This window comes from Panicum virgatum, chromosome 3N (assembly GCF_016808335.1).
Source record: "Panicum virgatum strain AP13 chromosome 3N, P.virgatum_v5, whole genome shotgun sequence".
NCBI classification, from domain to species: Eukaryota; Viridiplantae; Streptophyta; class Magnoliopsida; order Poales; family Poaceae; genus Panicum; species Panicum virgatum.
The window spans coordinates 69900471-69910231 of record NC_053147.1 but is presented as its reverse complement, the minus strand read 5'-3'; the positions used below and the strand labels follow the sequence as shown (position 1 = coordinate 69910231).

At 44.6% G+C, this 9761-nt stretch overlaps 1 long non-coding RNA gene across 3 annotated transcripts; it reads right to left on the bottom strand.

Annotated features, from left to right (window-relative positions):
• Window positions 1–387: 387 nt before the first annotated feature.
• On the bottom strand, window positions 388–4138 carry LOC120667183. Of its 3 annotated transcripts, XR_005672095.1 has the most exons (5): window positions 3991–4138; window positions 3535–3910; window positions 2059–3148; window positions 1901–1989; window positions 388–885 (listed from the first exon to the last, which is right to left on the bottom strand). It is a non-coding gene; the product is annotated as an uncharacterized LOC120667183 (long non-coding RNA). The 3 variants fall into 3 exon arrangements; XR_005672093.1 differs by having other exon boundaries at window positions 1901–3148; XR_005672094.1 differs by having other exon boundaries at window positions 1901–3148; window positions 3535–3809.
• Between the last annotated feature and the right edge of the window lie 5623 nt (window positions 4139–9761).

Sequence of the window (9761 nt, the reverse complement as noted above, 5' to 3'; positions counted from 1 at the left end):
AGAACTCCCGATTTTGGATCCTGTAGCAAGAGTAGCCTTTAAACTGCACGGGGAAGGTATTCGGGGCTCTCAAGCCCTGTCTATCGCCCTATAGGGATGAGCGCCAGATGAATCTTTCCTATATGGTCCTTCTAGACATGTGGAACATGTTTGGGCAAAAATTCCTCAGTTTCATCAGAGGCTAGTCGGTTGGGCGGGCGCAACAGAACCACCTGCTCAAAATAAATTGTTGAGAACATAAGTGCCCATTTCAATGTGGTAAAAACTATCATATTTTCAAAAAAATATGTCAGGATACTATATGAGTTTTCATTCCTACAGGGTAATATTCCGTGTCCCTATTCCAACGGGACCGCTGCTAGCCCATCTGCCCGCGTTCAACTTGCATAGCCAAGGAATTGCACTAAGCTTTATTGATTGCACATACACTGCCAAGTTAACATAGTCGACAATCTGATATGAAGTGGCCATATTATACAAGCATTACACATCAAAACCCAGATCAAAGACCAAAAATGCAGCAACCCAATGTATTGTTTTGTGAGGGGAGCTTTTAGAATGCGGAGATACCTAGATTGATTACATCTATTACATTCTTGTACTAATGTTGAAATCCATGTTGAAACCCTAAACCCTAGCAATAGGAAAATATAGTACCAGATAAGATAGCCAAGTCACATGTCCAAATCACTGAACAATGGACCATTCATCATGAATCTAGAAAGTAGCATGAGACGAAGAAATTGCCTACTCATTCTCAATGGTTACTGCCTTAGCCAAACTTTAAATCTTGCCAACTGTTGGCACCTTTTGCTGATTCTCCTACCTTCTTCAGGAAATCTATAGAAGTTATCATCGAGCACTTGTTGCCTGCTGCACAATACCCTATAACAAAATGGATTTCAACATTAGTACTAGAATGTAATGAATAGAATATGTAGGATACAATTTCCGAAACAATGAGGCAGACGTTCGGATGTCGGAACGTCTTGAAAGGCGGATGGTCTGCCCAGGGGGAGTGGACGATCAGTTGACAGTTCTTTTTGGACGTTGCGCTGACAGTTCTTTTCGAAACAAATAAATGTTTAAATTCAATGCGAATGTTCAAGTTGGCTCCTAAATTCAGACAATGACAAATCACGGACTTATTCAAGCTGGCTATCTTATTTACTGCAGTCAATTGCTTCAACTTCTAGGAAAAACTTAGTAGAAACAAATTACTTGTGCAGCAAGGATGCACAATGGCAAACTAGTCAAATGCAGTGGAAACAAATTCAGCAGATGCAAGCCACATCATAGATGGAAGCTTGTTACATGGTAATCTGATGAGTTTGCAACAAAGTTTGCATGAAAATGTAAAACGCACCAAAGCGTGATATCTATAGTTTGAGTTCCGCCTGAACAAATATAGTGATAACAAGGAGTTATCTACAACCAGATCATCCCTTCAAAAGGATGTTCAATATTATTTACCAATTTGACCATAGCAATTCAACGGTCAACAAATATAGTCTTGAACTGTAAATAAATATATCAAACCAATTCACTAGAGAATATATCAGACATGATTAGACAGTGTTCAAGTTATCAAAACTGAAAAGAACTACTGATGATGGGATTACCATTTCTTATTTCTAATTCTGACCTGAAGAGAATATTCAACTTAAGGCTGACCAAATATATTACAAACTGAATTTAATAAGCATTACTCTATTTCTAAAATACAAAGAACTTTCAATTAAAGACATAGCACAAGCAAAGTGCCAATAATGCTTGGTCACTTCAGAAGTCACACATGAAGCAGAGGTTGTATACATGTGGCATAATTGTCAAATGGGTTGCAAAAATTCTGTTCACCAACAAATTAAAATGAGATGAGGGAATTACATCAGCACATTACCTTTAATGATCCTCAAGATGAGTGTGCCGAAGTCTAGAATCCAGTGCTAGCTCCATTGCCAACTCCTTCAACTTCCTTCAGATACCAACCTTGAGGAAAAAAAATTAGAACCTTTTACAACCCATTGTAAATGCAGAAAATAAAGCCATCATACCAACCTGCAGCTTGCAAAGAACTGCATCCCAGACTTAGAACGAAGTAGAAAAATGAAATTGAGAAGAACTGTATCCCCTTGCAGCTTGCATAGAACTGCATCCCAAACTCAGATAGGTAGCTTAACCAAAATTCAAGATTGATACAGTTTTTTATTTCCTGCAATATCTAGCAAGCCAATTACATAAAGCAGAGCTGCAAGTGTCTGCAAAGCAGTTAAGTGAAATGGAAATGACTACAACAAACACTTGGCAGACAAAAGGGTTGACAAAATGTAGTGTTTGAAATTCAGTTTCAGCTTGCAGATTATTAGTGAAATCATGAAATTTGGGGAAAATTCAATTTGCAGTTCAGTTTCAGTTTCAGTTCACATTTCTATGAAATAGCAGAGATCATCTAAAATCAAATGCAGATAGGAAGCACTGGCTACATAGTATGATGGATCAAAACTCCATTATATTACGGACACATCATATTAGCTAATAATGACATGTGTGGTCTACACTATGTCACTGAAATCCACTTAGGTGGTGTGGATAGATAACCATGCATGTGCTCAAGGACTAAATCCATTGCAGCCATTGTGGCAACCCTACTCCTGATTTGTGTAAATAGGGGAGCCGACGTTTTTCAAAAGAGGATAGATCTTTGCCACTGGGCTTAGTCTCTATAAACATCCATGTAAAGGAACACGCCATTGTTGTAATGAAAACCGCAAATAGAGCTTCCAACTTTCTCACCCCATAGTTCTCAAGGGAAAGAAACATAAAGTTGATGAAAACAATATTATGAATTAGGTGAGGTGAGCAGACTAAGCATCTAAGCAGCACCTATAAAACTACCCATGAACCCCCAATAGGTGTATTTGGATATGGTAGCTAGTCAATCCTTAAGTTTGGGTGTTTTAGGACACATGCATAAAAGGAAAGTGCTTAATTTAAATTTCATAGGAGCAACATGATCAAAAGGTGTCTGCACTTGCCTTTATCCAAAGTCTAGCTGTTCAGAAGTCTTTTGTCTTCTATCTTCTGGTCTTCAGCTACTACTGCTCACTTGTCGGTCCTCAACTCTTGGTCTTCAACGCTAAGCATCCGTCTACTCGCAGCAAACAAGCAACACAAACAAACAACAAAACTAGAGTCAACACATCATACAAAAGAGAAACTAGAGAGAGAACGATCTAAACGATCAGACTTGGCACTACGGACAAGAGAGCGCAAGAACTACAGAAAACGGAACTAAAACACTAAATAGCTTTTAATTAAAAAGCGATTTAAGTAAACATTAATCAATTGCATTTAAATAAATAAATTGATAATTGAGTGACATGATAAAGGTTACTGCTACTGCGTAGAGCACGACGATACAAAACTAAGGCAACTGGAATGACTCAAATCCGACTTAAAACGACGAAACGGCGGGGATTATAAACTGGATGGCAGTTTCGTAAATACTGCGCGCGATGGCAAACTTGTAAATACCTCATCTTCTTCCTGTGGCATCTCACGAACGTGAACACCATGGCTGCTGCTGTTGCTTTCCACGTGCAGGGCAGGGGAGGCCTCGGCCGGCCGGCGGCGTGGCGCGCCAGGCCCGCGAGGACGCGTGGCCGGGGCGGGCTCGCCGGGCTGCGCCAGGACGACGGCGGCAGGGAGCCCCGCACGGACATGGCTGGCGGCGGCCGTGCTCGACCGCGAGCAGGCGCACGCGCGCGGCGCTCGACGGGGCGCGGGACGGGAAGCAGGGGACGCCGGGACTACGGGATGGTGCGCAGGGCGGCGCTCGGCGGATGCCCGCGCGGTGGCCGGAGGAGGTGACGAGAGGGCCGTCCATGGACGGAGTTCACCGGAAAACAAACTGTAAGATGGGGAATCAACCAAACAATGACGGATTCGAGAAAAGGGATACATGGGAACGTAGAGAACGAAGAGGGCAACCTCTTGGTGGTGGCGGAATTCGCCGGGACGCGATAGGATGGCCGCAAAAGCTCGCCGGAAGTTCGCCGGAAACCTAGCTTTTCCGAACTTCGGCGTCCGATCTGCGGAGATAGGAGTGGCGGCTGCGAAAAAGGATTGCACTTCTAAATCCAGCGCGTCGAGTGCTTCGCCGGCATATATATAGGTCTAGGGTTCGGAGTCGATGGAAAAACGACATATTTTATAATTTCGGGATTTAATTAATTTCGTGAATAAAGTAATTCTAGAAAAGTCTAGAATTAGTATTTAAGCCACGATAATTACCCCGAAAGCTCCAAAAATTCCAGAAAAACTTGTATCTTTTCCTTTGACTATTTTAAATATAAGTTATCTTCTTTATTTACTTGAGTCAGCTTTACTTTCTGCAAGTATCTATCTTTCCAAGTACTAATACTTGTCTACGGGAGTACGTTTTACCTCTAGTTCAGTTTAAGTTCTCTTTCTTGCTTGTTGGAGTTAGTCTTACGGGTTTTCTCGTCCGTACGTAACTCAAGTTAGTTCATTTGAGGGGGATTTCTCTTGAAGGCCTCAAGAGAAATCCTAGTACCGAGAGCAGATGTGGTGTCTGACTCAATGCTAGTTAGAAAGTGTGTTCCACCCCATGGTACCGCAGTGATAGGCGGAAGTGGTGACAGCTTTGTCCGTCCTTCGTAGTCCACCATGTTCGGGTGTTTTCATAATAGTAGAATTGCCAAAAGTATGTTGGGTCCCTTCTCACCCCTGTCTGCACCCTTCGCTTAGGCCGCCGAAGTAAGCTCTTGGTTCCGACATCAAGTTAGAAGCTTAGATTAGTTCTAGTGAGGCTCGCTTAGTAGTTTAGAAGTGTTTCAGGAGTCCTTTCTCGCTCGTTGTCCTCCCAGATACTACCTCTCTAAGGTATAGAATCTCCTGTGTGTCACGCGGTCATAGCTTGGCCATTTACCTCATCAGTTATCTAGCTTACCCCTGCTGAATTAGTCGGTCGATAATTTCAATAAAGGTTGTCACTACAATTTACGATACACTTTACCATAGTGCTTCCCTGAGGATTTCACGATACCCTGGAATACTCCAAGGTGAAGTGTTAGCCCGGTGAATTCTGTGCGCTTGCAGAATACCTATTCAGATTGAGCATAAGAGACACCAACAAGCATTTCTGGCGCTGTTGTCGGGGAAACAATTGGCTAACGTTATCGTATAATTGAGTGGAAAACCTTACTGTTTTGTCACCACTAGTTTTAGCGGGCTTACCATAGCTCTCTCTCTCATTTATTCGATGCAAGAGCAGTGCATGACCGGTTTTGATCTAACATCCAACTTCGATCCGAATCCTCAGAGAATTGGGCGAATTGTGAGACGCCGTGTCGTCCCACCCCAGAAGAAACCCACTTGGGATCCTCGTTTGTCAGTCTTAGCACCACCCATAGCCAAGACTCTCAGGCAGTACTCGACCCCGTCCAGCAGCCACATTCCTACTGGACTGAACAATGACCAAGGCAATGATGGTTTTGAGCTCAAGTCGGGACTAGTGAACATGGTTCAAGCGAGTCCATTCTGTGGCAAGGCATTAGAGGATGCCAACGCTCACCTTCAAAACTTCTTGGAAGTGAGCAGTACCATCAACACCAGAGGTACCTGTAGCGAAAATGGCCACTCATGCCATATTTCAATATAATATTTTGGTGATTGATATAGACAACACAACACTTGGACTAATATGATTGTTAAGATGATCATTCTCAGGCTTTTAGGTTTGTTGGCGCTCCTTAAGTATCCATTTTATCCCCTGTTTAACTTTGATAATGGCATGAATTTAATATCAAAATCACTAACCATCCTAACCTCGGCCCAATTATTGGTCGTTTTCGCGTTTGCACATATATTTTGGAGGTACTTCGTTTTTGCAGGTTTTTGACCAATTTTGGAGCATGAAATGACAAGGCCCACGATCATGCGATGACACGAAGAAAGACGAAGGCCAAAGCCCGAACAAAGGACCGAAGGCCATGATGATTAGAGGCCCGTTCGTGCACATCCACCCTCCAATGAAGCCCAAAGGACAAAGCCCACAAGATAAGATCAAGATACTTCGGGGCTAAGCAAAGCAAAGAGAGATTTAAGGAAGGATTTTCCATCCTATCCTTTTCCTCGAAGAAATCTCGAAGATAACGACGTCTAATGGGGTGCAATCGTGAAAGGCATAAACTCTAGAAGACTCCAGGAGACTTGGGGAGAAAGGAGGACACGAGATGGCGAAGAAATGGGCCAGGCCGGCCGGCCTGGGTCCATTGGGCCGGCCGGCCCAGCCCCTTTTTGAGGCGGTTCGGCCTCCCCTTTGACCTAGGGTTTCCTGAGGCTATTTAAAGACCCCTCCCAAGGTTCACGCAGAGATCAATTCGGGAGACGACGCCAAGGAGCAGAGAAGATAGAGGGACACCTCTCGGAGAGCCGAGGGTCGTGCTAGTTGTCTAGGTGCTTCCCTAGCCGACGTGGGAACCTTGCAAGGAAGACAACGTCGGAGTTCTGGAGCTAGGATCATCAAGATCAAGGTAGGGCCCCGGTTGTGATCTTGTGATGTACAATCATTCATGGTGAAGTTATTTGTGATTCCGAATGTTTAGCGACCATGTTCTCTCTTTCGATTTCGTTCTTTTCTTTGGGTTTGCTTCATCCTAGATCTATTATCGAGATAGATCGCTTAGCATGATCTTGTAGTCATGGTGGCTAGAGGTTCATGGCGGAACTACCAAAGGGGGTTCAACTTGCTTCAGGGTACTTTCGTCCAAAGGGGGGGCGTCGTGACAAGGCGTTGCCACTGAGTAGGTGGGGTATCGAGGGATCGGATTGGAGATTTTGAGTTTAAAGATGCTTTTCATTGAGATTCACATCTATCTTACTTCACTACATCTAGCTGGAACTACAACATATGCATGATCTAGGTGATCTAGATTGGTTATCTCTAACTTTCCCTTGCTACCTTCGGTGTTTGTCGTTTTTAGTAGATTAGATTCGTTTTTCACCATCTCAACACAAAAGAATCTCTATGCTAGTAGATTGTTTCTTGTATCTTTGGTTCCGTGGATTGATAAACCTTGGGGGAATACTCTAAGGGAAAAGCTACACGAACCGTGCGCTTGCGGTATACAAATCGGGGGCGCTAAGGAGCGTCAACAAGCTTTTCTGGCGCCGTTGCCGGGGTACCATCGATTTAAGATCCAATATTACTTGCATTCGTAAATATTTCTTTTTCTTGATTTTTCTTTTTGACCTTTTTAGATCTCTTATTTTTTTGTGCTAACTAAAAAAATGGATCTATTCCACGAAAATCAATCTAATCTAGAGTTTGCTTTATTTTTCTTTTATGTTTTAGATCTTGTATATTCATCTTTTAGATCTGGTATATTTTTTTCTTTTTCACTAACCCCTAACAGGAGATGGACGGGAGCCTCTCCAACAAACCCGAAAATTTTGTGGATGAGCCAGAAAAAATTTACAGGCAAAGGAGACGGGAAGCACGATCAAGGAAGCCGGAACTAGTAGATCCTAAAGTCGAAGCCGACGGTTCATCGTCTTCACCTCAAGCAACTCCACCAACAAGTCCAAAGGAGGCGCCACTTCACCAAGGGATGGCGCTACCGGAGCAGGAGTGTACGATCGGAGAGCTATGCACTCCGGACATTCGGGACTTGCCGATCCAAAATCTCGACAACATTGGAGTTCCGTTCGAGATCAAGACTTCAATCATAAGGATGGTGCAAAGCTCGCCCTTCACTGGAAAATAAGACGCTAATCTACATCTTCAAGCATTCCTCCAACTATGCCGCACCTTCAACATGCAAGGGATGACTCAAGATCAAATAAGAGCAAGGCTCTTTCCGTTCTCTCCACTTGGGAGAGCGTTGCAATGGTTTCATTCTCTACCACCGCGCACGGTGCAAAATTGGGAGTCCTTGATGAAAGAGTTCATGACGGAGTTCTACTCGCAGGGGCAAGACCCAGATTCTGCGCAACAAGATTGCAACATTCGCGCAAGCCCCGACGGAGACTATTGCGGAAGCCTATGAGCGCTTCAACGACTACATCCGCGCCGTACCTCATCACAAGTTCTCAAGGGAGGATGTGGTCCAGAAGTTCTATTAAGGCCTCACTACTGCATCAAGGGGGATCATTGACGCATCGGCCGGAGGTTCTATCATTGAGCTCACGCCTACTCAAGTTTTCAAGCTATTCAAGAAGGTGGCAGACAATGACGCATGGGCATCATCGGGGCGCCTACAACCACTCCAAGCCGTGGGTGCCGCGAAGAGTGTATTGCAAGTGGAACGTGAAGAAGTGCTAGAAGGGAAGACCGACTCGCTCATGAGAAGATTGGAGAAGATGGAAGTGGAAAAGAGAGAAGCCCAAGCTATTGATTTGAAGGCGGCCGAAGCAAGGTCTACATGTGAAGAATGTGGAGAGTACGGTCATGTCCAAAAGAATTGCCCGGAGGAAGCCAAGATGCTCGACTACATGAAGAAGGGAGAATGGATCCCGCAACCCAACTTCCTCTACGGGCAAGGTAGACCTCAATTTAATGCAAGCTCTTCCATTCAAAACTCGGTGCCTCTTCGTATATAATTGAAGGAGTTCATGGAGGAGCAAAGCAAGATCAACAAGGACACCGTCACCAAGTTCAAGGCTATGGACAAGATCTTGGAGAACATTGATGGCAAGGTGACGGAGGTCGGGAGCTCTAACCTTCAAGTACTCAACATGATGAAGATGCTAGAAACGCAAGTAGCCCAGCTCGCCGGACGCTTATCTAGCAACGAAGGAAAATTGCCGGGGCAACCTCAAGGTCCAGAGATGGCAAAGGCAATTCAAACTCGCTCGGGAAAGGAGACCGAAGAATCCGAACATGCGGCGGGAGTAAGGAAGCCTAAGCCAAGAGTTGAAGTGGAGACCATCATCAAGGAGAAGGCACCTACTCCTATGCCAAAGATAGTCACCGAAGAGCCAGAGTTTGAGCTAGATGATATAGACACCAAGATTCTACCGCCAATACCACGATACCACAAAGGTCAACATGAAGATGAGCAATTCAACAAATTTGTTGACATGGTACGCAGGTTGAGCATCAATATGCCGCTCTTGGACGCTCTACAAGTTCCGACGTATTCTCGCTACTTCAAAGACATCATGGGAAACAAGCGCTAGATACCGCCAAGCACTATCAAGCTAACCGAGGAATGTAGCGCGGCAATCGCTAATGAAGCTCCTAAAAAGAAGAGGGACCCCGGATGTCCTACCATCCCATGTTCCATTGGATCTCTTATGTTCGAAAAAGCACTTTGTGATCTCGGTGCAAGTGTGAGAGTCATGCCAAAGAATGTGTTCGAGAAGCTACGCTTACCGGAGCTGGAGCCAACCGCCATGTGCCTAGAGTTAGCGGACAATTCCGTTCGCTATCCTTTGGGAATCGCCGAAGACGTGCCCGTGAAGATTGGAGAACACTTAGTCCCCGTTGACTTTGTGATTCTCGATATGGGATAAGGGAGCAAGGAGCCTCTCATACTTGGGAGGCCTTTCCTCAAGACCGCAAGGGCGAACATCGACGTTGGCAAGGGGGAGATAAAGTTCGACATCAATGGCACCACAAGCGAATTCAAGTTTCGTCCACGCCTCGAGGTATGCAACATGATCAATGTCAAATATGTTCCGCCTCACCGCCATGTCACAGAGGAGAAACCAAAAAAAGAAGAGGAGCCGAACAA